This window comes from Canis aureus, chromosome 6 (genome assembly GCF_053574225.1).
Source record: "Canis aureus isolate CA01 chromosome 6, VMU_Caureus_v.1.0, whole genome shotgun sequence".
NCBI lineage: Eukaryota > Metazoa > Chordata > Mammalia > Carnivora > Canidae > Canis > Canis aureus.
Window position 1 is genome coordinate 74296087 of NC_135616.1, and position 27298 is coordinate 74323384.

Here is a 27298-nt window from a genome sequence, read left to right on the forward strand (position 1 = left end):
CAGTGTACACTAAAATTTCACTTAAAGAGTTAAACTTGCAAAAACAAAGGAAAGAGGAAAAACAAACCAAAACAGAACATGTCATTTTTCCAAATGACAAGACTGAGTAGTACAAAGATGCAAGTGGTTCATGAATTAAGATATATGTTGAATCTAATCCCTTTCCAAGTCCCAAATGGGTTTTTTTTTTTTTTCTGGAGCTAGACAGCATGATTCTAAAATTCATCTGGAAAATGAGCAGGAATAGCCAATTTTTTTTTTGAACAGAGTAATTGTGGGAGACTGGTTCTACCAGATAATAAAATGCTACACTTTATATACGAATATGTCATATTTTTAAATATGTGAATGTATAAGATGCGATAATTAAAACAGTGTAATTATAACAGAAGAACCAACTGAACAGAATAAGACAGCTCAGAACAGTGTACTGTATATTAAAAATAAATAATAAAGCATGTGATAAAGGTGGCATCCAAGCCAATGGGGAAAGAAAACATTTTTTAATGCATGATGCTGGAATTAATAGTTAACTATTTAAGAGACAAATCTATTTAAGTCCTTCTCACAAAATATAGAACAAAATAAATGTCAGATGAATTAAAGGGTTAAGTGTAAAAAGAATAGAACCATAAAATACTTAGGATAAAATATAGATTACTATTTCTATCTCAGTGGGGAGATGGAATTTCTAAGCACAAAAGCAATTGGAGGAATCACAAAGAAAAAAAATAGATATATTTGGCTGCATAAAAATTCAAACCGTCTCTATAAAAAACATCATAGAAAATAAAAATAAACAGCAAAATCAACCTGAGAAAAATGTCCTCAACAAAAACATCAAAAAATTGATATTCTTAAAATATAAAGTAGCATTTATACATAACAAAAACCACTAAACCCCAAAGAAAAATGTGCAAAGAACAAGAATAGGCTATTTGTAGAAGAAATACAAGTAATGGTTTAAGTGTACAAGGAAATGTTGAGCCTCGCTAGCAATCAATGCACGGTAAGAAAACACAGTCATGAAATATATCTTTCCCCCTATCAAATTAGCAAATACTTGTTAAAATCAATGTGGAGTATTGATGAAGTTACGGTGCAATGATAAGCCCTCTCACACATCGCCAGCCCAATAGAAACTTGTGCGATGTTTCTAAAGTGCGATACGGCAGTAGGCCTCAAGAGGCTTTAAAATATTCATTCTCCTTGTTGCGATAATTTCATTTCGATTTTGAGTAAGCAAAAAGGAGGGCACATATGTATGTTCGTCTCTTCCATTTATAATAATAACTATAAACAGGGCAGCCCCGGTGGCTCAGTGGCTTAGCGCCGCCTTCGGCCCAGGGCCTGATCCTGGAGACCCGGGATCGAGTCCTACTTCGGGCTCCCTGCATGGAGCCTGCTTCTCCCTCTGCCTGTGTCTCTGCCTCTCTCTGTGTGTGTCTCTCATGAATAAATAAATAAAATCTTTAAGATAATAATAATAATAATAACTATAAACAAATTAAATATTCACCAAGGTTTGAATATCTACAAGTGTCGGAAAGTTAGATAAATTCTAGTATGTCTACGAGATGGAATACTATACCATCATTTAAAATCACAGCCACAAAGAATTTCTAATGATTTGGAAAGCCGTTCACAACATGTTAACAACGTGATCTCAGTAGCTTCTACAGGCGGAATGGTGATGGTGGATTTTTTTTTTTTTTTAAGAAAAACACTATTTCTGAACTCCTGTTGTTATTCTCAGAGGGTCGCGAAAGGTACTCTCCCAGGCCCTTTCACTATTGCCTCTCCGAGGAAATGGGATTCCTACTGAATGAATGAATGAATGAATGAATGTTTCTTCTGTGAAGTGGGTGAAATAAGCCCATCTCGCAGACCGTGGTGAGAACTGAATGCACACACAGAGGCAACGGTCAGGCCCACGCAGCAGGTGCTCACGCCCCACGCAGCTGACCACGGACAGGGCCTCTCCCACGGCCAGACAGCTCTGCTGACGCCATAGGCGGTGTAGCCCTGGCTCTTTGACTTTTCCCAGATGGTTTATAACGCGTGGCTTTCTTCCCCTTCCTCTTCTTTTCCTTCTGGTTTCCTCAGAATCGATCCTGCCACTGGTGAAGGGCAGTAAATTAATAACTGGATCCCCCCACCCAGTGACAACAAGCCCCACAACTAATTGGCTCGATATCTCCCTGTTGCTGTATCACTTTGGGATTTTCTGGGTGAGATATAAATAAGCCAATTCTATTAATAAGCCATTTGGCCAAGGGAAGAAAATATACTTCCGAGCTCCCGAGGGGCCTGGGGAAGCCGCGCAGTGGCCCATGGAGCGAAGGCCTTGATTACAGGAATGAAGCACGCGCTTCTGCGCCCCACTCCCTGCAAAGCTCCACTCCCGGCAGATTCCTCTCGGTCCCGGGGGGGCGGGGAAAGGAAAGCTTTGTTAAGTTAAAAAATTATAATTTAGATAAATCTGTGCATTCATTGGCCTGAGCGTGTCTCTGGAAAATAATAGTTAGCAGAGTAGAACCTGCCGCATTTCAGGGGCTTTATTGTCTCCTTATAATTAAGTCCTGCACAGAAATCCAATTACAAATGTTCTCAATCGCCCTGCAGCTAAGTGCTAACAGAAGAGGGGAGGAAGGCTCCCGGACTTAAATAACTGTGGATAAAAATTAATATCGTGGCCGTGTTGGCTAATTAAAAGTGCCGCCTCTATTAGCGGGCCTTTATATTAATAAATGAGACTATTATTATCATATCCGACAACCAGGGCGCTTATCACGTCTGCTCTGTCAGCCTTGCTCTTGAAAGCTCAAGTTCATTGCCCTGGGTACAGGCTTCTGTGGGGAGAGAGGGGAGGACTCCGCTCTGAGCAGGCGTTTACTGAGGCGGGACCTGGGCGCACGTTGCCCATGTGCTCCCCACGCCAAGCCCACCCGGGGTGGCATGGGTTAGGGCTCCCGCCGCACCGTGGAACACACCGAGGCTTAGGCTGAGTTCAGGAACTTCCCCTGAACAAGAGGCAGAGTCGGATTCCAACCTGCAGCCTCGGGGCCCTGAGTCTGGCATGCGTCACATCGTCTTGGCTCAGTTTCCCAGCTGGCTGGGTGGGGTGGGTGGAGGTTTTTGGGTATCTAGAAGGTGGAGAGCTTGCCCTCAGTAGATCTGGCATATTCCTGTTCACGGTCCCCCTGTGACTTTCCTCTCTTGTGGGCCAGGCGCTGTCTGAGGCCCTGGCCACACGGCCGTTCCGGCTCTCAAGGAAGCAGGCAGGTGTCAGTCCAGGGTGCCGGACTTTGGAAGGACAAAGAGAAGTAACCCAGGCCAAGTGGCAAGCTGAGGGTCAGATTCGAAGGCAAGGAAATCCTGTATACAAAGGTGTGAGAAGTCTGGAAGTGGTTCACTGGGCCTGAAACGTAAATCAAGGTGCGTTATGAGAAAACGGAGAAGGCTGGAGAGGGAAGCAGGGCAGATCACACCAGGTGAGGCCTTGCAGCCTCTACTTACAACATGGGCCGTCTATACCCAAGGGCAAAAAAACAAAACAAAACAAAAAGAAAAAAACTTTAAATCATTTTTAAAAATTTATTTATTTAAGAGAGAGAGAGTGAGCATGTGTAGGGGGAGGGGTAGAGAGCGAGGGAGAGAGAAACTCAAGCAGACCCCATGCTGAACGTGGAGCCTGACCCAGGGCTTGATCTCAGGACCCAGAGACCATGACCTGAGCCGAATCCAAGAGTCCGACACCTAACTGACTGCACCTCTAGGCACTGCTCTTCAATCATTTTAAACAGGAAAGTGGTGTGAACAGGGGTGCCTGGTTGGTTCAGTCAGTGGAGCATGTGACTCTTGATCTCCAGGTTGTGAGTTGGAGGCCCACGTTGGGTGTATAGATTACTTAAAAACAAAATCTAAAAAGAGAGAGAGAGAGAGAGACTCTTGGGGCACCTGGATGGCTCAGTCGGTTAAATGACTCTCAGTTTCCGCTCCGGTTTGATCTCAGGGCCAGGAGAGAGAGCCCCATCAGGGGCACAGCAGGTTCTGCTTGAAGATTCTTTCCCTCTGCTCCTCCGCCTACTTGCATGCATGCAAATAAATAAATAAGTGCTGTGAACACACCTGCATTTTGCACTCATCTCTCTGGCAGGAATGCGGAGATGCACTGGCCACAACCTACCCTGGAGGCAAAAGGCCAGTTAGGAGTAACGCAGGAGAGACACAAAGGTAACACGAAGGTAACATGGGAGGTAGACAGCGGCGGCCTCATTCAAGAACTTTGCAAGAGATCACATCAGCCAAATTCAGTGCCTGACCACAGGGGCAGGGGTCAGGAAGAAGGAAGACTCACATCTGACCCCAGTTTTCCAGCTTAAGCAAAGTGGAGAGATTCCAGAAGATGGGAGAGAATGAGGAGCAGCTTTGGGTGAAAGATAGTAAGTTCGATTTGGGACATAAAGTGCATTCAGTTCCTGAGCAACAGTCAAGGGCAGTTGTCTAGTGAGCTGTTGGACACATGACTCTGGTGCTCAAGGGAGGGAATGGCCTGGAGATAACACTTCGGGAACTTTCAGGTCATAGGTGAAGACTACAGTATGGTCTATGAGGAGTGGGGAGAGGGGTCAGGCAGGTCCTCAGTAATCAGGCCTTAATAATCTTTGTTCATCATCTCAGCAAACACTTACCATACATTCTTTGTGGACAAGGGACTTATCTCTTGTTACCAGGCATTTCTATCTCTTAGTATCCTACTTCCTTGGTGACAAGAGATGAGGAATGTCACGACCAACTTCTAATGTAGGCTAGGTGCCCCTCAACCCACACAGAAACGTTATATTTGAGTCATCAATATCCGTAGGCAATCCAATGAACATGAATCAAATTCCGGCTCTGTGCCCAACCTTGAATTGGCCTCTGATTTACTCTGAGGCCTGAGCTCTTGAAACCAGGGTGACTGAGAAAAAGTAGCCACATACTCTCTCAGTCTCAGAGAATATTTACCCTAAGTCACCAGAGCTCCATAATGGTCATTTTAACATCTAAATTTCAAAAATAATGATAATAATGAATGAAATGCTGACTAGACTTAACAAATGAAAGCTTTTCAGGGAGGCAGAGGAGGAAGAGGGAGGAAAGATAAATATCTGAAAACAACATCTTGTTTTTACAAAGTAATGGGCCAGCCACTTGCCATCCATCAGCTAACAAACGCAGGAAAGTCTGGATTGATAGGAACACCAGTAGAATGGGGACGAAGGGGTACAACGCGGTGGATTTTCTCATAATAAGAAGGTTGTTTCAGCCTCATTGAAAATCTCTCCAGAGTGTCTGGTTAAGCTTTCCTGTTCTGGTAAGTCGGTTGATTTTCTGATGCTGCTTCTGCATAGACCTGGAGCAGGTGAAAGGCGAGCCTGGCCAGGGTAGAGGTTAGGAGGTAGTAGTAGTTTTTTACACAACATTATGAAGTATGGTAGCAGAAGGCAGACACCCCAGCCTTGTGTTTGGAGAGGAACCAGGGTCAAAGCCGCCAGACCATCAGCTCAAGAAGCTGAACAAGAAGCCAAAGAGAGAGAATCGAAATGAAAGATTAGGACATGTGGAGCTAGAGTCAGGGTGTTACAAAAGGAGGAGTAGGGACAGTGGTGGATGAGAGGGAGTCTGAAGGAATCCCATAGGTGAAGAATTGGTGATCTACAGGTATAGCAGATATCTACTGCTGGCAACAACTTACCCCAAAACTTAGCGTCTTAAAACAGTGAACATTTACTATCTCAAAGTTTCTGTGGATTGTATATCTGAGCATGTCTTAGCTGAATGCCTGTGGTTCAAAGTCTCTTACAAGGTTGAAAACCAGAGCTGTGGCCTCCTCTAAAGGTTTTATTAGGACAAGAGGGAGGATCCGCTTCCAAGTTCACTTGTGGGGTAGCTGGCAGGCCTCAATTCCTCATCAGCCTCTCCACAGGCTGCCCCTAAGGGTCCTCAAATCATGGTAGCCGGTGACTGGAGAGAGAGAGAGAGAGAGAGATATTAGGAGATAGCCAGCACCCAAGATGAAAACCACAGTCTTTTTATAACCTCATCCTGGAAATTACGTGTTCTATTCATTAGAAGCAAATGAAGAAATCCAGCTCATACCAAAGAGCAAAGGATGATTCAAGGAGGTGAAGACCAAGAGGCAGGGATCACAGGGAGACATTGCAAAGGTTCCCTACCATAGTGAGGTTGCTTTTTAGTTCCTAAAATAGGATTGCATGTGTGGGCAAGCCTGATTCATTTAAAGGGGCATTACAGGCTGGACACCAGCATGTGGGACAAACAATTTCTTTGATGGACAAGAATCTTGCAGAATTTGTAGCTCATTCATCATCCACATTGTTTTCTAAGGCAGCGATGTTGAGATAGAAGGTGTAGACAGCTAAGGTAACTACTTAGTGATTTGCAGATATTCTCTAGAAGTTGACTTTTTGACCAAATCACTGATGGCATTCTAACATTTGTCCCCTCATCCCATTGATCCCTCCTCAAAACTTTCTCTTGTCTGTGCTACAACTTTGTGTCTTACCTAAAAGGCTCTAACCACTAATTGTGTATACTTTCTCACCATGCTACCTTGGTTGATAAATCTTCTGGGAGCAGAGCTCCAGTATCTAGGCATTAGGAAAGCAGAGTCTGTTTCTCATGGTGGTCTGTGAAAGGCTTCTGCTCTCCTACAGGAATGTGAAGCACCAACAGGTCAAGTGAGAGCATGGAGGGGGGGTGGGCGGGGAGATGGTATGTGGTCAGAGTGACATAACCAAGTTGTATTCTGGGCCTGAGCAGCCTGCCTGGGTGAAGTCGGCCTCAGTACTTCCTGAACACCATGGAGAGAAGGTGGAACCCTGGGAGGTCTGTGAGAGGGGGGCACAGTGGCTCCATGCTTTCCCACTAGACCCAGCTCTTCGGGGAGGTCCCCCCTTGAGCCAGCATGCTAAAATACATCTTCCCATATGGTTAAACCAACCAGGGACCAGGTCAGGTCTATGGACAGGAGACAGAGGGAATGGGAAAATTAAAGTTGACAGCAATAGAAAATGAAGAAAGGAGGGGATACAAGGAGAGAAAATAACTAGATGGAAGAGCCTATGGCAGAAGTGGCCAGCAGCCATGGCGCCCACCTCCAGGCCCAGCAATGGTATCCCCCTCATGGGCAAATTCATTTAGCCAACGTTAGTGAGTTCCTGCTCAGTTCTAGACCCTGTTAAGTTCCTAAGTTCACAAGGGTGAACAAAACAGACATCGTTGCCACTCTCTCAGGGTTTGCTCTAGAGGGGAAACAGAGATGAAGGCAGTGTGATGAGGCTCACAAGAAGGACCGTGAAGGTGAAAGTGTCCCTACGAAGACCTTGGGCCGCCATCCCACCAGTGCAGCAGAGCCTGTGACCTTCTGGTTTGTAGCCCATCTGTAGGGGACCCAGCCCGAGGGAAATAACCCTTCAAACCTTCCTCACCCCAAACCTTGGCCCTGGCTTTGGGCCACAACCCAAAAACCCAGTGTTGGGCTCCTGCCCTAACTCACCCTCGCTTCTCCCTTGGCCTCTCATGTCCCTGGCCATGTCTCAGGATATGGGCATCTTAATCCTTTCCCTTTTTCTCCTCTGTCCATCCAGAATCCCTGGGAATGACACAGGCAAGAGAAGAAGCCAATGGCTGCCATGTGCCATGGGTTTGGAAATGAATATGTCCTCCAGCCTTGCTGGCAGAAAGAGGAAGGAGGTATGTCCAACAGAACCTACAGGGGAGAGGTAGAGGGGCATCTGGCTGAAGATAGCAGAGGTCCAGCATCCCCTCCCCCCAGCTGTCTCTTAATGGCACTGTGGTCCCTCGTGGTCCTAGGAGGGATGACCCTCTGGGCCTACTACAAGGAAGACAGTTCCATACAGAAGCAAATGGTGGCTGGTGAGCCTTCAGCTCCCAGGTAGGCATCTGGCTTTAAGTCTGCTCCGAGAGCCCTAAAATGTCTTTGGGGCTTCCTTCGCAGCCGCTGGAGAGGTCACCCATCAGAGCTCTGGGATGGACCTTTGAGATAACCCACATTTTTTTCCATTCCTCACCTATTTTCATGAGTAACGGTTTCTTTCCAACGTCTGCCCTCAATCCTCCCTGCTATTATTATTTCTTTCTACAATTAAAAGTGAAGAACTGGAGTCAGCAGGGTGTCACAGAGTCCAGACACTCGCATTGCACAGAAGTCAAGGGCCCGAAGGCATTAACTGTTCGCACTGGAGAGCTGAGGATGTGGCATCTGGAGGAGCGATCGAGGGGGACAGAAGGAAAGTCAGGGTGGGGAAAGCTCCCCCAGAGGCCCTGGAGTGCCATGAAAGCTGTGGGACGCAGGTCCAGCTCCTCCAAGACGGGCCACGCGATTGCACTTGGACATGGAGGTGACAGGCTCCACCAGGGGAGCCCCGTGAGCTTCCGCCGCCCCAGCCCCAGGCCTGTCAGGGCCCTCTCAGGTCCAGCGCCCCCTCACTTCCCTGACTCGCCTCCCCTTCTCCCACCCAGGGCCCTCACATTGCATGTTGAGCCATCTTTTTAATTTTCTGGTTGGCTTGGCAAACTGCAGATGTCCCCTCCCAGAGCTCGGGGCCTCCGCACAACCCCCATCTGTGCAGGGCTCCAGCGCCCCTTCTCTCGGCTGTGCCCTGCTCTGCAAACACCAGACCCCAACTCCTTCATCCAGTGAGTCCTCCCCGACCCTCAGAGGCCGAACCACCCCTTCTCCCCTGCCCTCTTAATCGCAGGGCTCACTCCCTTCCAAACGCCCACCCCCAGCCTCAGCCATGGGGCAGCTCCACAAGCCAAAAGGGGTGGGAGAGGAAGCGGGGAGGGAGGCTGGGAACTCGGAGCCCCAGCCCCCTCCACATCCGCTGCTGTGATCGCAGCCCACCCCCAGCTGACAAAAGCCCCTGTTAGAGCCAATGGCTCTGGTGCCAGCCCAGCCCCTTGGAGCAATGACAGCCATGTGCTGCATTTGCCCAATTCTGCAGCTGGGCTAATTACTGTGGTTCCCGAGCTTGGGGTCCAGCCCCAAACCAAACAAATTAGGACAAAAACCACAGGCTTCTTCATTCCTCTCATTCCCAGCCAGCAATTGCTAAAGGACCCCTATAATTGATAACAATGAAATAAAAACCCACCACCTGTCCTTAATCCTAAGGACTCGGGAGCCCAGCCAACGGCTCAGCCCATCCCTCCGCGGCCACGGCAATGTGGAGTTTAGCAACGCTGCAGTCCCAGTGCCAGCATCCCCCCAGGAGCGACCTGGACCTGTCACATCCCAGGACACGGTCCAGCCTGCAAGAACGGCTGCAGCTGGGTGAGCGGGCTAAGAGTGGGTGGACCTGCGGCCAGGACTGCCCCTGCGGTGGGTCGGCCCCGTGGGGCCCGAAGCTGGGGTGGACGCAGGGCTTTGTGGAGGGAATGGCAGCCGTTGGTGGCCTGGGCCCCAGGAGGCACGGAGGAAGGAAGTCCCAGGTGGACCACTCCCAGGAGGCCGTACTCGGAAAACGGGAAGCAGGAGGAGGGGTAAAACCAGCAGGAAGGCCTGGCAGTCAGTGGGAGGTCCTGGCCCGAGCACCCAGGCTCAGGAGCAGAGAGTAAAGCAAGGACCCAGCGCTGAACAAGACCTTGGTGACAGAGAAGGCCAGCAAAATGCAGGGAAGGCATGGCTCCACCGGCAATGAGGGGACCTGGCTGAGACTGGATGTGGGGCTCGGACACCCCAACCAGGGCCCGGCTTCGGTCCAGAAACAGGGGTGCTGGAAGAGGCTGGGGCAGGGGCAGAAACCAGCTTGTGACACTTGGCTGTGGGGACCTACGTCTTTCTCAACCCAACGATGCTCACGATTGCCCAGAGTGGTTTGTGAAAACACAGAGAGCTGGAGTCCTTGATCCAGGGTGTCGGGGGCCCAGCCGGAGGATTTGCATCGCTGGGTAGTTCCCAGGGCATGCTGATGTTGCGGAGGCTAGGACCACTGCCTTAAATTAGTGGGGGGTGGGGGGGACAAGATATAATCCTCAGGCTCCAGGTGAGGCTGCTGCTCTGGTAGCAACCGGGAGCTGAGAAGAAGCACCAACAAGGCAGTGTGCTAGACTGAATAGTCTGTCTCCCCACCCCTCCCACTCCTTCCAAATTCACCTGCTGAAGCCCCAACCCCCAATGTGACTGTGTTTGGAGATAGGGGTGTGAGGGGGTCACCAAGGTTCCATGAGGTCACTTGGGGGAGGTGCCTAACCCAACAGGGCAGGTGCATTGATAAGAAGAGGAGGAGACACCAGAGGGCACCTTTCCTCCTGGGGAGGTTCAAGGTCATGCCCTGAGCACCTGAGCAGCCTCCTGTCCTCTGCCTCAGTCTCCCTTCGCCTTTGCCCTCGCCGCTGGCCCAGATCAATCACCCTGCAGCACGGTCCCGTCCGGAGAAGCAGGGTCAGTGGGGAAGCCGAGGACCAGGCCAGCCCGTGAGTCCCTGCAGAGGCAGCAGCCACAGGTCAGGGAGGCTCCAGGAAGATTTATCGGCCACTAAACTCAGCCAGAGGGGGTGGGGCAAGAAGGCAGAGTGTAATCAAAGTGATACTTTATGTTGCTCCGTCTCAGGAAAATAATTGTTCCACTGGAACATCATTACACTATCATTTTTCTACTCCTGTGCCACTTACAGGGAAATAGAAACTCACTTTCTTCTTCATAATAAGCTGCAATTTCAATAACTCAAAAGGCTTTTTCTGAGATGGAGCCAATCTCGCACCCCCGCCCCCTCCTCCAGTGATGTGGGTGGAGACAGGTGCCTCCTGGAGACACCCCGGCGGGGGCAGTGGTGGCCAGACCTGGGGGGAACCTAACTAGGCCCTGGGGACAGCTGTCTCTTCTTGATGTTCTTCTTGCCTGTCGCTCAGGTGACCCACTGTCCCAATTTGCCAGGGACCAGGGGGTCCAAGATGCTGGACTTGCTGTGCTAAAACCAGGTCAGCCCAGGGCAAAGCAGGGCAGCTAGCCACTCCACGTTCCACCAACTGGGGACAAGGGGTTCATGCTGTGCATTTTACCAGTATTTACTGGGAAGCGAGCGGATACCAAGCTCCCCCGTGCCCTCGGGGAGCCTGCCTTCTAGTGGGGGAGATACACAACTAACCGACTACCTAAGTATGTTATATAACACACTAGCAAGTGCCGGAGAAAAGCAAAATGGGGAAGGAAGATTGGCGATGGGGCACGGAAGTTTGTAATTTTAAACAGGGTGATGAGGGTGGGTCTCCCTAATGGGTGGCACCTGAGCCAAGTGTGAAGGGGGTGAGGAAGCAAGTTACAAGGATATCTGGGGCAAGGACCTTCCAGATGGAGGGATCAGCCAATGCAAAGGTTCAGAGGCTGAGCTGGACTCACATATTCAAAGGATTCCATGGAGGCCCGTGGGCTGGAGCAGAGTAGCCAAAAGGTATGGGAAGGAGAGAGATGGCAAGAGTGGCCAGAGACCAAACTTTGGAGGGTTTTTTGGATCACCGTGAGACCGTCTGGCTTTTACTTGGAACAAGAAGGAGAAGGAACACAATCTCATCGGTGTCCTAGCAGTTTCGCGCCGACTGCTATGGAAATCCAGTTAGGAGGTTGTTGCCGTAACACCAATAAGCAGCCACAGGGCCTTAGACCAAGATGGTGATGGTGGAAGTGGTTAAAAAGAGGAAGCTGGACCTTGGATATATTTTGAAGATGGAGCCAACAGATTGTCCTGATGGGGCCTGGGTATGAGGCAAGAGAGAAAGAAGAGTCAGCGTGACTTCCAGGATTTGAACGTACCGGGGCCATGACCAGATCTTGGAATAAATACGATACATTTCAAAGACCCCCATGTACCCCAGAGGACTTGCGCTTGAGATATTGCAAGACTTAAGTTAGAGACTGAGATGCACTTCTAAATAGACTCATTAAGACCGTGGAGCGTGATCTTCAAACGCAGATTTGCACTCAATCCTTGGGCCTAGAGCTGGATAACGGGCCACCCGAGGTCTAGCCCGCTAACTCAGGATCACCCAGTGGTGAAGAGGCAAGACCTGCATTTAAACTCTCTGATGGGGATCCCTGGGTGGCTCAGCTTGGTGCCTGCCTCCGGCCCAGGGCGTAATCCTGGATTCCCGGGATCGAGTCCCACATCGGGCTCCCTGCGTGGAGCCTGCTTCTCTCTCTGCCTCTCTCTGTGTGTCTCTCATGAATAAATAAATAAATCTTTAAAAAATAATAAACTCTCTGAGGCTCGGTTTGGCCATTCAATGATTGTTGTGAAAATTGAGTAAGATGGTGTGGACCAAACACTTAGCACAGGGCATAGACCCCAGAAGGAGCGTCACCACCGTGGCGATGGGGACTAGGTGGTATTGAAATTCGGGCAGTGGCCAGAAGAGGGCACCACCAGCAAAAGACAGTGGGGCTGCGTTGCCGGGGAGCATGGCTTACTTGCCTTGCATCCACCAACCCGGCAAAAAAAATAAACTAGCTTCCCACAAATAATAGACTGGGATTTATATTTATATCCCCTCACTGCAGAGACCTACTGCTGTGCAAAATGGATCTTCTATTTTAGGGCTTCTCCGGCTCACAACAGCCCCCCAAGGCCTGGCATGAGAGGGGAATAATACAATGGTCTCCACCATTGGCCAGTCCTTACCTCCTCCCTAGACCCCGCATGATACCCAGAGACCAGATGACTCCTCCAGTACCCTGGGCGTGGGGAGGATGGAGACAAGCAAAGATAAGGTTTGTCCAATTTGTTCTGGTCCCTGGAAATTCTGCTTATCTCCTCTCCCATTGCTTCATCACATTGCCAAAATTACCTCGATAATATATTTTTTAATTTAAGAATTCATTTTCACTTCACGAAAGAGGAACACTGCAGCCAGATAAGAAACTCCATCTGTCTCCAAGAAAAAGGGTCGTGGATTTGGGTGTCACGAATCCTGTAATGTCTTAAATTAAGGTGCCACTTCTGAATGCTTTCTTCGTATTTATGAAATGATTATTCTACAGAGGTGCATTTAATATTGTTAAAATAATGATTGTGCATGTTTAATACATCAATTTAAGTTATTATCTCCCATGCTATAAAATGTGGGATAATTTCATAAATAATTATAAAGCATTTACAAATGGCGCCTTAATGCAAAGCATTCTTGCTAATCCTTTATCTTTCACAAACACAGAAATAACAATTAGATTCCTGGAATGAAAAAGGGAGGTTATGTTCTAGAATGTGTCACCTCCTTACTGAATGCAAATAAGGAGATGAGGAAAAGAATAAAAGACCTGAGTAGAACCAGCACGCTTCCCCCCCTACTTGAACAGATGGAAGATGTCTGACCATGGCTTCGTTATTCTGGGCACTGGGGTCCTTCCTCTGTAGGGTCTGTAGGGACAGGGAGGGAGGGCTCACTGCCTCAGGGTAGGGGGAATTCTTTGAACCCCTGTGAGGAAGGGTAATTCTCCCTCCTGCCAATTTCTTTTGGGAACTGGAGAAGCAGCGGCACAGAGGGCTGGCCACAGGGTTGGAATAAGAGGCATCCCCACCCCCTTGTGCACACAGACACAGGCAAGAGAATGGGTGGGACGACCCCGGGTCCCTGGAGGTTTGATCCAGGTCTTCAATCATCAAACTGAGTCACGGGTCACTAGGGACCAAATAGGATTTAAAAATTTTTCTGTTTTCATCTTTTAGCCCACCTATCAATAATACAGACTTCGAGAGGAGGGAGATGCCCTCAGGAGCTGACACTCCAGAATGTTCACATTTGAAACTACAGAGACAGCAGACATTGGGTTGATGCAGAGTTAATCCAGGAAGGCTTTTTGGAAGAGGTGAGATAGACCAGGTCACAGATCCATGAAATCAAATAAATCAAAGACAGCCTGAAGATGCTGAGACAGTGACCGTTCCCTTCATGCATGTGTGCCTGCACACACACACACACACACACACACGGTGAGAAGTGGCTGTGTATCTAAAGCGACAAGCGATTTAAACCAGGACATCAAGCCAGGCTTGAGGAGTCCTAGGAGATATTTGGAGATGATGCTCTTTGAATCCCACCAACTCAGCCTGTCTCTCAAAGGCTGGACAGTGGCAGAGATAACTGAGTAAAGGAGAAAGCAGGTCCTAACCGTGGGACATCCTGCAGCCCATCCAAACCCAGCTCTGCAGAAACAAACTGCTCCCTAATTCAGGCAACTGTCCTCCAAGCTGAATTGTGGAGGAAAAAAATAGAAGGGGCAAAGGCTCCAGGGCCCTGAGCTAGTACATCAGCTCTGGTATCGGTGCACTGCACTCGTTGCACGCCAGAAGAGCCAAGGGAGTCCCAGTTACAGGGACTGACTCCCCGGATCTGGGGACGTGATTGGGACAGAGGAAGTTGACCAAGCTCAGACCGTGATCGGTGGACCAGAAAGCTGGGCTGTGTCAGGCTTCAGCCTTCAGGAGGAGGTGACCAGCAGCTCCTGAGCGGGCTGGGAAGCAGGCCGTCCTCACAGCTCAGAAGAAGGCCCTCAAAGAAGCAGGCGGCCATCCCTCCACCCCATCCATCCCAGGCCCAGTAGGAAGGGCCATGAGACAAGCAGACTGAATTCTTACAGCTGACCCGGTTCCTGAGCAGCCCCCCTGCAAAAGATGGCCAAGAATTCATTACCAGGAGCCCGTGCTAATTGCACACTTCTCCTCCCACAGCAGCACACACCCCCCCACACACACACACACACGCACCCACACACACACTTTCACCACTCTCATGGCTGTGTCTGTAGAGGCCCCAACCAGGGTCTCAACACTCAGCTACTTCCCACTCTGGCAACAAGGTGCTGGGGACTGACCATGGACAAAAGAATGAACTTCTCTGGCTCTCACCCAAACCCCTAGTCGTAGGGACCCCAGAGCTCTTACCCTATGCCTCTATCTCCCTCTTAAGTATGTTCTCCATCCTATAGCTACAGCAAATCAAGGAATGAACTCATGGAAATGGATATTTGCATAGCTTCAAGGCATCCCCCCCCCCAATTATGTACTGTTACCTGGTGGTTTTACCATATCTCCTCGCTACTCTTTCCTCCAGAAGGTAGAGCTTAATTTCCATGTCCTTGGGTATAGGCTGGACTTAGTGACTCACCTCTAACAAAGAATGGGAAGAGAGGAATAGTGACTTTTTAACGAAAATCCCGATGGTCAATTATCCAGAGAGGGTAAAGGGTGTAGCTTCTTGAGAGCAGGAAAGCTTTTGTAATTCATCTGGAAAATAAGGTACATATAGGCAGCAATGCTAGGTTATTCTGGAAAATGAGGCTGAGCCTACCCTTGGAGAGAGCCTTCAAGGGCTCACATCCCCAGTAATAAGGGATGTGGCGATCATGGGCCTCCCGATATAATTCCAAGTGAAGGCTACCTCGCCCCTGCCATTATCCTTCCTGAAAAGCCATAAAACCAGAGACCCCCGAGAAACTGTCTCAGATTGGAAAAGACAGAGGACCAAAGATGACAATCATGGTGTCCTGAATGGGATCCTGGACCAGAAAACAAGCCTCAGTGGGAAAACCGGTCAAAAGTAGATTAAAGTCTACCGTCTCCTGACTTGTGTCGCACGATATCAATTTCTCAGTTTCGATCAACGTGCCCTGATTATGTAAGATGTTAGCAGTCGGGGAAGCTGGGGGAAGGGTGCGTGGAACTCTGTTCTGTCTTGGCAACGTCTCTGCAAATCTGAGAATACTTGAAAATCCAAAGCTTCTGATTTAAAAAAAAAAAAAAAAGAGCCCATTGTCTTGCTTCCCCTTCCCCACATGAAAACACCACCATCACCACCACCACCTCTGGATCCTAACATCCCCAGTTCTGTTGCTTCATCTCACAGGGTTCCGTCCCTTTCCAGAGCACAGCAGGCCCCAGGATGCTTGAGGAACTTGGCTCACATGGGCCTTTTTTGAAACCTGCCTCCTGCCTCCGCATTGGCCCCATTATGCTGGCCCTGAAGGACCAGTCCCGGGCTCACCTTCCCAGTGAGTGCACACTTCCCCACTTTGGATTGAAAAGCATTGTTGTGTGTGTGCGTGTGTTTTATTGTGTGTGTGTGTCTGCAACGCTCATCTCGATCTTCCGAACTGCAGAATGCCTACACAGGAGTAACACTCAGCTGGGAAACGTGCACCCACAGCCATCCCTCCCCCTTCCTCCACCCCCTCAAAGGCCGCAGGGGCACCCCAGCCTCGGGGAGAGCGGCACAACAGTGGCTCCTGGTGACGGGCGCGGGGAATTGCACGCCCCCCCTTCTTGTGTGCCCCCCAGGGCACCCGTCCAGGCCTGCTTCCCTCTTGGGCGCGCACCCTTCCTCGGCCTTTTGCTGGCTTTCTCCCTCTAGCTCTTGCTCCTGCACCCCAGGGTTCCTTGACTTCCTCCTTTTGTTACATCTGTGGACAAACTAATGGCTTTAATTGAGACCAATAAGAAGGAGCCTCATTATATAGCAATCAGGGCGGGGGGCGGAACAACCTTGGATTCTCAGCAAAAATGAGATCAAATAAAGACTTGGCCCCATCCGCTTCTGATGCCGTCGAAACTACCCAGAAATTCCGTTCCGATTTTCCATAAGTCTCTCTCTACTTGCTCATCCTTTCTTAACTATTTTTCCTCAAACTCTAATATTCAAAATGAAAAATTTCATCTATTTTTATTCAATACTATCATTTTTCTCTTTTAATTGCTAGTCTTGCAAGAGTATTGTTTTCTACTATTTTTCATGGCAAATGCACAGTACTTAATCTATACTATGGGTTAAATAGGTTTTTGGCAGCCAGCCCTGGAGCCTTGCCAGCACTGATATCCTTGTTGTTATGGGAAAAAGCTTCAGACAACTAATTCAAATGAATTTTTGGAACTCAACCCATTTATAAGTCAGAGACAGCCTGCGCCGTCCTGGATGGTTATTTGATTGGCTGTGGGGGATGTAGGTCTTTCTTGTTTCCCAAATGAACTCATTCAAAATGCAACAGATGCATATTAAGGTCTATTACAGGCAGGCCCTATGCGAACATCCAGGGGATGCTATGGGACCCAACTGAGCTCCTGCCCTCGCAGACGAGTGAGCGAGACAGGGAGGGAAGGAGGCCAGCCCAAGGCCAGGTTGTAGGTAAGGGCTGCAAGGAGGCCTATATTAGTCAGGATTCACCAGAAGAACATTTATAGGACTCACACATATGATATACATCATAGGGCATATGTAAGTATGGATATACATAACTATCTATACCATATACACTGAGAGAGAGAGATTTATTTTAAGGAATTGGCTTATGTAATTGTGGGAGCTGGCAAATCTGATATCTGGAAGGCAGGCAGGCATGGCAGGTAAAAGCTGATGCAGTTTGGTGTTTGAAATCTGCAGGCCAGCTAGAAGGTGAGAAACTGCGGGACGATTTCTACATGACAGCCTTGAGGGAGAATTTCTTTCTTCTTCTTCGGGAAGCCTCCGTCTTTGCTCTTCCATTGATTGAATGGGGCCCAACCACAACGTGGAGGTAAATCTGCTTCTCCCAAAGTCTACTGGCTTTATATACAAACCGCATCTAAAACGTGCCTCGGCTGCAACATCTCCACTGCTGTTTGAGCAAACACCTGGGCCCCAGAGCCCAGCCAAGTCAATGCACAAAATTAGAGCCCCAGTGGTGGGACTCTTACCCTGGTCCAGGGGAATCAGGTACCGGCGGAGAGACCCGAGGCCTTAGCCAGGCCAACAGCAGCAGAGAGCACGAGCACATCTTTGCACAGGGCCTGTGACATGCTCCCCGAGGGCTGCAGTGTACGGTGCTCACCCCCAGCCCCAACACCAAGGCGCCCCCCCTTCCTCGGGACCCTAGGAGGCTCTGCAAGCCACCTGCAGGCGCAGAGGCCTCATGGCAAGTCCAGGCCTGGTCCACAGGGCGCCGCAAGGCCTGCAAGGCCAACCCCCCAGCGCAGGGGTGCGCGTCTCCCCCACCCCTGCTTTCCAGCGGGCTCCTCCCTGGCAGCCATGCATGCACTTGCAAGAACGTGAGCTCCACCTTGCCTCCCGCACTCCTGCACCCCTGCACCCCTGCACCCCCGCACCCCAGGCCCCTGCCCTGCCCGCCTGGGCTCCCCTGGCCTGCGCCCTGGGGGGGAGGCTCGTGGAAGCATCTGGCGCTGCCGCCTGAGCAGTCCGTCAGCCTTGCACCGCTGTCACCACGAGACGTGGCGGAACGAAAACAAAAGACGTGACAAATTTGTCCTTTTCTCTTTCATAATTAACCAAAATATCTCAGCATGTAGCAAAGCACGGCTCCTAATTAACAGACAGGCGAGAGGCGATTAAGAAAAAAAAAAAAAAAAAAACATGCAGCCCCTCTCAACACCCCTCCCACTCACACCCCTCCCTACCTTGCAGCCCCCCCACCCCCTCCCCGGTAATTATATTTGCAGGAGAGAATGATATTCTGGTCAGACACGACAGACAGAAAGAGCCCAGTCCCCAGTGAGGCAATTAATATTTCACACCTGCCAAAGCAAAGTGGCCAGGGGAGGGGGAGGCGCTGGGGGTGGGGAGCACTGCGTTGTCACGAGGCCAGAGTGTGCAAAAGCCAAGTGGGGACAGGCCTTCTGTTGGGCTGCGGGAATGGGCAGGCCAGCCTGGCACAGAAAACCACTCTTCAGGGTGTGTGTGGAGTGGGGGCAGGGGACTATGGGCACAACCAGGCTCCTATGTGCATGGGCTTGTACCCCTGGGGTGCCCTCCCGCCCTGCTCCCCAGTTCCCAGCTGGCTTGTGCACTCCCTGCACACCGCCACCCCCCTGGGGAAGCGGAGTGGACGACCTAAGGGGTGGGGTGAGCAAATACAGAGCAAACAGGCCCAGACCCTTCACCCGTGCCCCCTACTGCCACCCCCCAGTCCCATGCAGCTCATCCAGCGGGTGGGTCACAGCAGAGACAGTACCCCGCCTTCCACCAACACATATCCTCGCACCCTCTCTCATGCTCCCCAAGGCCCCGTGTGCACACACAGGCACACACACACACGGAGATGCTCATGCTCACGCTCCTGATTTTGTGCACTCACATGCTCAACCATGTCCAAGTCAGACCATCAGCAAAGACTTCGTGATTATTTATTACGTTCAAGTCCCTGCCCCCTGAGATTCCAACCGGAGTTACAGAGATGGAGCTGCTGGAGACTTCGAAAAGAAAGCAGCTCACGCTCCACAGTCCTGCTGGTAAGTGACACTCCCCGGCTTCACCGAGCACTTACTGGTTGTCAGGACGGTTCTCCAGCTGCTTCATGTCCTTTTTCTCATCCATCACCTATAAAAATCCTAAAAGGCACATTAATACCACCACATTTTACATGCAAGAAACCTGAGACAGCCGGAGGTTAGGCATCTCACCCCAGCTAGAAAGTGAAAAAAACTGAGATTTAAGCTTTTTTGTTCCATCTGACCCAAAACTGGCGTTGCTGACTCGCAATAGCCAAAAAGTGGAAGCAACACAAATGTCCCCCACAGGTGAGTGCATAAACAACGTGTGGTCCTACTACAATGGAATATTATTCAGCCTTAAAAAGGAAGGAAATGCTGACACGCAACGTGAGTTGTTTTTCTTTTTCTTTTCTTCTTTTTTTTAAGACAAGTACTATCTAATTCTGTTCATACGAGGTCCCTAGAGTAATCAGATCCATACAGCCAGGGGCTGTGGGGAAAGGGGAGTTAGTGTTTAATAAGTTGATGGGCAAGTTCTGGCAATGGATGGTGGTGATGGCCGCACAACAATGTGACTGGACTTAATGAGACTGACATGCCCATTTAAAAATGGTTACGATGGTAATTTTTGTAGTATGTGTATCTAAAAAAAAAGAGAGAGAAAGAAGAAAGAAAGAAAGAAAGAAAGAAAGAAAGAAAGAAAGAAAGAAAGAAAGAAAGAAAGAAAGAAAGAAAGAAAGAAAGAAAGAAAGAAAGAAAGAAAGAAAGAAAGAAAGAAAGAGAGAGAGGGAGGGAGGGAGGGAGGAAGAAAGAAAGAGAGAGAGAGAGAGAGAGAAAGAAAGAAAGAAAGAAAGAAAGAAAGAAAGAAAGAAAGAAAGAAAAAAGAAAGAAAGAAAGAAAGAAAGGGAAAGAAAAACAACTCACGTTGTTAACTCCCACCCCCAGGGAACAGAGAAGGAAGGAGGATGACTGTAGGCTTGGTGGCCGGAGCACAGGGCGCAGGCGGAGAGTGAGGCTTAAAGGGTGGGGTGCCCCGGCCAGAGGCAGGGGGGCGCAGGAGATGGGAAAATACCAAATGAGATGCACAGGGGCCCCTGGTACCTCTTTGGAGAAGGGGACTGGAGGAAACCACTTTAATCCAGAGGAAACCATTTTATTAGAGATGAATCTAAAGGAAGTCCTGAATTGAGTGAAAGGTCAGATTTGATGTCATTCAACTTTCTTCCAGAGTAAAGATTTTAGGATTTTCCAGAAAAGCAAAGCCCCTTTGGAAAATGGTAGTGAGTTGATGAGTCTAACTGAACAGTAGGATCCCGGGGAGTCCAGAGACCCCTAAGGCCAGAGGGGAGGCCGTGTGCAGGGAGCAGAGGCCAGGCTCAGGAGGTTGAGGCTCTGCGGGCAATGGGGAGCCCCTGTGGGGCTGAGCCCAGAGCAGCAGGGGACCCCGTGACTTGAAGAGATTCTCTGACAGAGGTAACTGTGAGGCCATCAGGGAACAGAAAAATAATAGAGGGTTGGGGGCAGCCCGGGTGGCTCAGGGGTTTAGCGCTGCCATCAGCCCGGAGCCTGATCCTGGGGTCCCGGGATCGAGTCCCATGTCGGGCTCCTTGCATGGAGCCTGCTTCTCCCTCTGCCTGTGTCTCTGCCTCTCTCTCTCTCTCTCTCTCTCTGTATATATCTCATGAACAGATAAACATAATATTTTTTTAAAAAAAGAATAGAAAAAAAAATAGAAAAAAGAAAAAAAAAAAAGAATAGAGAGTGGGAAGGAGAGAGAGGCCTCTCATGGTGGGAAGCAGCTGCTCTTGGGGAATACACTGGATGAGGGAAGAAACAAGGGGACAAAGGTGACTGCAAGGCTTCTTTGATGACAAAAGAGGAGGTTTTTAACCCCTTCAGACAGAGGGGACAGCCCATGTGGGCATTCCGGCCTTCAGGGCTGTCCTATGCTGCCCACCAGGAATGATAATAACCATCTCTTAGGCTGGCGACACTCACTGATTCTGCCTCCAGTACACATCTAGGTCCCCTTCACTTCTTTCCAACCCCATTGCCACTGCCCTGTCCCCAGGCTTATCCTGTCCCTTCCCTCTGGCTTTGCTGAGTGGTAGATGCCTACATTGTCACCCCCGAAATACCCACCAGGAAACCAGGCTCCATGAGTCAGGGTTACTTGTTTAAGGATGATATAATGAGTACTGATGGATCCTACTCAAAACCCCGAGTCCCGCAACTCAAAATCCAGGCAGTTGTTGGGTACAGGGACTTATGAGAATGTTTGCCATCATTCCCCTCCCCAACGAGTTTACAATCCATCTATGATGATCAGTAATGCATGGAGGTAACATGGATACTGCGTATCTGACTCTAGTGTGAAAGGTAGGTGGGGGAGGGGGCGGGCCACAGGCTTTTGTGACCTATACACATGGCTGGGACCTCACCGTGGCCCCTTCCCAGGGCAAGATCATGAGGTCATGGCACATTCCTCAATGAACTTCAGTATCTTCATCTGTAAAACAGCCATCATTCTTCCTTTATCCGCTCTTTTTATCTGTCCTTTTATTCAAAAATGACTGTCATACATATAGTATGATCAGGCCTCATGCTGGGCACTAAATGCAACAGGCAAGGTCTGTCCTCAGGGAGCTTCTGCCCTAGTGCATGGGGTTTGGGACAGGGTAGAAAGGAACTGTGCTATGGTCCAGGCAAGAAACAACACTTGAATTAGGGCCGTGGTGTGAGGATGGAGAGAGAACAGATGCAAGTTCCATACTAGAGGAAAAACTAGCAGGCCTGACCGATCTTGCTGCAATGACATTAGATCCAAAAGCAGGTTGGGGTGGGGGTGACCCCTCTTAGAAGAATTAGAAACACCGCATGTGAGATACTCATCAGAGCACCCAGCAATACTGCTGCTCAAAGATGGTAGTTTTACCTATTATGAGCACGGAGGGAACAGAAGGGAATCAGAGAGTAGTTTCTGCAGAGAAGGGCTGGAGAGATGGAGAAAGATGGAGCAAGTGAATTTTGTGGCAAGTTTAAAGCAGGGGAGGGAGGCAGCTTGACATGGGGGTGGAGGAGGAGGGTGTCAGGAATTTCTGGTGGGAGCCAGAGTGGAATGGACCAAACACAGGTTTGGAGGGGAGAACCATGAGCCATCAGACTACAGAATCAATTAGGGTTGCATATAAGTGGCTTCTGTGTGATATTGTACAAGTAAGATGTATGTAGCTCTTTAAAATAAAATAGAACCAAATCCACATCCTCAAAATGAATTCCTGACCCATCTTCAGATCTGAGCTTAGACAAGGAGATGTGTTCTTCCCTTTGCAGACTCACCCCTTCTATGCATCTAAGGAAGGAAGAGGGCAGCCCCAGTGGCTCAGCGGTTTAGCGCAGCCTGCAGCCCAGGGCGTGATCCTGGAGACCCAGGATCGAGTCCCACGTCAGGCTCTCTGGGTGGAGCCTGCTTCTCCCTCTGCCTGTGTCTCGGCCTCTCATTCTCTCTCTGTGTCTCTATGAGTAAACAAATAAAATCTTAGAAAAAAAATTAGAAGGAAGGAAGAACTGAGCCTACAAGGCCCCAAGATCGGCTGTGGGGTAAGGGACCGGGCAAGCAGGCAGGGACCAGCACCAGAGGCCAGAGCCATGGCAGGGCACCTGCAGCGGTTGTCTCCTTGGGGTGTCTTCTAAAAAGACGGCCCACTCAATGACCCCCTACCTCTTTCTCTTTAGCAAGTGCTGCCCATACAATCTCAGCCTAAGTTTTCAGACCCTATTGTCTGAAGGCTGCATTGTCTAACCTGGAAAAACCACTGGAGCTTCAGATTGCACTGGCTCAGTCCCTGGCAACCCCCACCGCCTGCCACTGCTCCAGACAGTCCACACAGCCCTGGGTGCTGCCATCCGTGTGGGCAGCAGAGGCCCAGGCCCCATGGACAGTGTGGCGAAGAGGCTGGAAGCAGCTCCTCCCACAGGTGGGGATAACATCCCAGGCCTTGCCGTCACCTCCCCCTGATTCCACAGCTCAGCACTTTTCAAAGAAAGCCCACAGATCCCTGGGGATTCCCTGAGACTCTTTCAGGGGTCCAGAGGTCAAAATATTTTTATATTATTAGGACACTATTTGTCTTTCCCACTGCGTTAACATTTGCACAGTGTTGTGAAGGCAGTGGTAGGCAAAACTGCTGACGCCCGTGTGAGCCAAAATGTTAGCATCCAACTGAACTAAAAGTCATTTTATTTTTCCCTCAGTACACGCTCACATTTTTAAAAGGCCGTTTTTACTTATGAACGTTCCTTCTGAAGCAGTGGAAATCATTAATTTAATTAATAAAATCATTAATTTTATTAAATCTCCACCCTTCAGTACATATCTTTTTAATATTCTGTGTGACTAACTGAGAAGTACACATAAAGCATTTCTGCTGCATACCGAAACCCAATCCTCATCTCAAATAAGAAGCATTTGTGGGATTGAGTGATGAACTGAACTAGTTAGTTACTCCTGACATGGAACACCATTTTTATTTGAAAGAACAACTGACAAGCTCTGGTTATTCAGACTTGTGTTTTGGTAGAAACTGGCTCAAAAATAAACAAAATGAGATACTGTATATAGGAAACTCAAAAGACTCCACCAAAAACACTGCTAGGACTGATCAATGAGTGCAATAAAGTTGCAGGATGCGAAATCAATGCACAGAAGTCTGTTGCTTTTCTGTACACTAATAATGAAGCAGCAGAAAGAGAAATTAAGAAAACAATCCTATTTATAATTGCACCAAAAACAATAAGATACCTAGGAATAAACCTAAGCAAAGAGGTGAAAGACCTGTACTCTGAAAACTATAAAATGCTGATGAAAGAAATTGAAAATGATACAAAGAAATAAAAGACATTCCACATTCATGGATTGGAAGAACAAATATTGTAAAAATGTCTATACTACTCAAAGCAACCTACACATTTAATGCAATTCCTATCAAAATGCCATCAGCACTTTTCACGGAGCTAGAACAAACAATCCTAAAAATTGTATGGAACCACAAAAGACCCCAAATAGACAAAGCACTCTTGAAAAAAAAAAAAGCAAAGTTGGAAGCATCACAATTTCGTATTTTAAAGGATATTACAGAACTGTAGTCATCAAAACAGAATGGTACTGGCACAAAAACAGATACATAGACCAATGGAATAGAATAGAAAACCCAGAAATCAACCCATAATTATATGATCAATTAATCTGTGACAATAAGGAAAGAATATCCAGTGGAAAAAGGTAATCTCTTCAACTAATGGTGTCGGGAAAACTGGACAGCATGCATGAATGAAATGGACCACTTTACGATGGAATATTACTCAGCCATAAAAGAGGATGAAATGTTGCCATTTGCAATGACATGGATGGAGCTAAAGGGTATTATCCTAAGCGAAGTAAGTCAGTCAGAGAAATACCAATATCATATTATTTCACTCATGTGGCATTTAAGAAACAAAGGGGGGAAAAAGACAAACCAAGAAACAGATTTAACTATAAAGAGCAAACTGATGGTTACCAGAAGTGGGGAGGAGGACGGGCGAAAATAGGTGATGGGGATTAAGGAGTACACTTGTGATGAGCACTGGGCGTTGTATGGAATTGCTGAATCACTGTACTATATACACTTGAAACTAATATTACACTGCACTGTGTTATAATAAAAATTTTAAAAAACTGTTGATTTAATTAAAACAAAGAAAAAAGAAAATAAACAAAATGAGCCTGTCGCTTAAAACAATTGACAAACTTGTGGCTGATGATACAAATTTGAGTTTCGTGTGAAAATTAGAATTTTGGAAAATGTGTGCTCATCACCACGAACTTCACAGCTTCCTAATATTTAAAATCTTTCCCGATGAGGTCACTGGTGAGAACACATCTGATGGGGTTTTTAAATCTTGTATAATGAAATGTGTCAACATTTGGAAGATCCACATAACTTAATGAGATAATATTTTCCAAATGTCCAATGCATGATTCTACAAGATCATGCGTGGATAAAAGGACCATTGGAAGCAGAAGAATCACCAATGTAAGTTCATACAATACATACAATTGAGTATAAAAGGTTCATTGATATGGTTTCAAGTTCTGCATTGCAAATAACTTTTAAGAAAGTATTGTTGATTGAGTTTTAGTGTAGTATCAAAAATGAATAGTCACAATTCTGAAAAAAACTATTAAAAACTCCTACCTATCTATACAATGGAATATTACTCAGTCATCAAAAAATGAAATCTTGCCATTTGCAATGATGCAGATGGAACTAGAGGGTATTATGCTAGGCGAAATAAGTCAATCAGAGAAAGAAATTATCATATGATTTCACTCATATGTGGAACTTAAGAAACAAAACAGAGGAACATGGGGGAAAGGAGGAAAAAATAAAATAAGATGAAATCAGAGAGGGAGACAAACCATTAGAGACCTTTAACTCTAGGAAACAAACTGAGGATCACTGGAGGGGTGGAGGTAGGCGGATGGGGTCACTGGGTGATGGGCATAAAGGAGGGCATGTGATGTCATGAGCGCTGGGTGTTATATAAGACTGATGAATCACTGACCTCTATCTCTGAAACTAGTAATACATTATACGCTAATTAATTGAATTTAAAAAAAAACTCCTACCTATTCCAACTGCACATTTGGATGATGCTGGACTTCCTTCGCATATTTCAACCAAAACAACATAACCCAACAGATTGATTACAAAAGCAGATGGGATTCAGTCAGACTTTAAAAAGATATGCAAAAATGTAAAACAATGCCACTCTACTCAGAAATTGTTTTTTATTTTGGAAAATATTTTTCACAAAAATATGTTATTTCTATTAACATGTAATAGCTCTATTACTGTTATTTTTTAAATAAATTGAAAAGAAGTATTTTAAAATTTGTTTTAATTTCTAATACAGGACATATACAAATGCTTTTTGGAGCTCTCAATACTTTTTTCGAGTGTAAAGGATTCCTAAGACCAAAAAGTTTGAGACTTCCCCTCTAGCTCACTGTTGCCTATCACCATTATCGCCGCCGCTCCTAAGGCCTGGACCCCAAATGTTCTTCATGCTTTCAAGCTCCAGGGTCCAGATCCTAATATATAACATGAGCCTTGGTTCAGTAATGCCCTTCCTGGCCTTTCCAGGGACTCCATTTCAGAGTGGCCTATGAGAGCTCCTGCCTGCTATGTGTTCCTTGTCCTCACCATCCACCCCTGTTCACACACACACACACACACACACACACACACACGATGCCTCCTATGGGCAATAAAGACCCAATTATTCCTTGAAGTAACTTTTGATCCTGGAAAAGTCAACTTCTCAAGCTTTGTTCTCCTCAACTATAATCCTCAGATGTTAATAGTTAAAGCCATCTTCCTTGGGTCTTTGTTGAAACTAAATGAGACAATGAGAGTACACTAGATCTTCTCCATCTGCAGGTCCACCCTCCACCGACCCACACCCTGTTCTGTACCCCTGGAGGCTTTCAGCTGGGTTTGGCCAATGGCAGGCACTGGTGGGGGATGCAAGAGGGCAGGGGGAGAAGGAAGTGGAGGGCTTGTCACCCTGCTACATGTACACACATATGTACATCCATGTACATACGTGTGCACACAGGTGTCCACACCTCCAGTGTGACGGTGTCCCTAGAGGAGGCCGAGTTCCTGTTGGACAGTGCTTCATAAAGGGCATCTCCTCCTCCCTTTGTCCTTCAGGCCTAGGGATTGGCCTACATTGGCCCAAGGTTTCCTTTAACAGCTTACACCTTTGTGAACAGCTTCCTACTTAAATTCTCACATTGTCCGGGTGTGCCATTTAGTTCCTGCAGAGACTTTGACTGAACAATACAGGTGTGAAACGCTGTAATATTGGACTCGTCCATATTGAAGAAATGTCCTTTTCTCTCTGACCTTGAGTCTCCTCTGACCACTGGGCATCTCCAGCTCAGGCTCACCTTCCTAGGGAGGAAGGAGGACACA

The 27298-nt window shown here is 47.9% G+C and overlaps 1 long non-coding RNA gene across 1 annotated transcript; it reads right to left on the bottom strand.

The window, feature by feature from the left end:
- Positions 1-5877: 5877 nt before the first annotated feature.
- LOC144315274 (uncharacterized) lies at positions 5878-27273 on the bottom strand. The gene is made up of 3 exons (XR_013381022.1): positions 27117-27273; positions 15187-15305; positions 5878-6009 (listed from the first exon to the last, which is right to left on the bottom strand). It is a non-coding gene; the product is annotated as an uncharacterized LOC144315274 (long non-coding RNA).
- Positions 27274-27298: the final 25 nt, after the last annotated feature.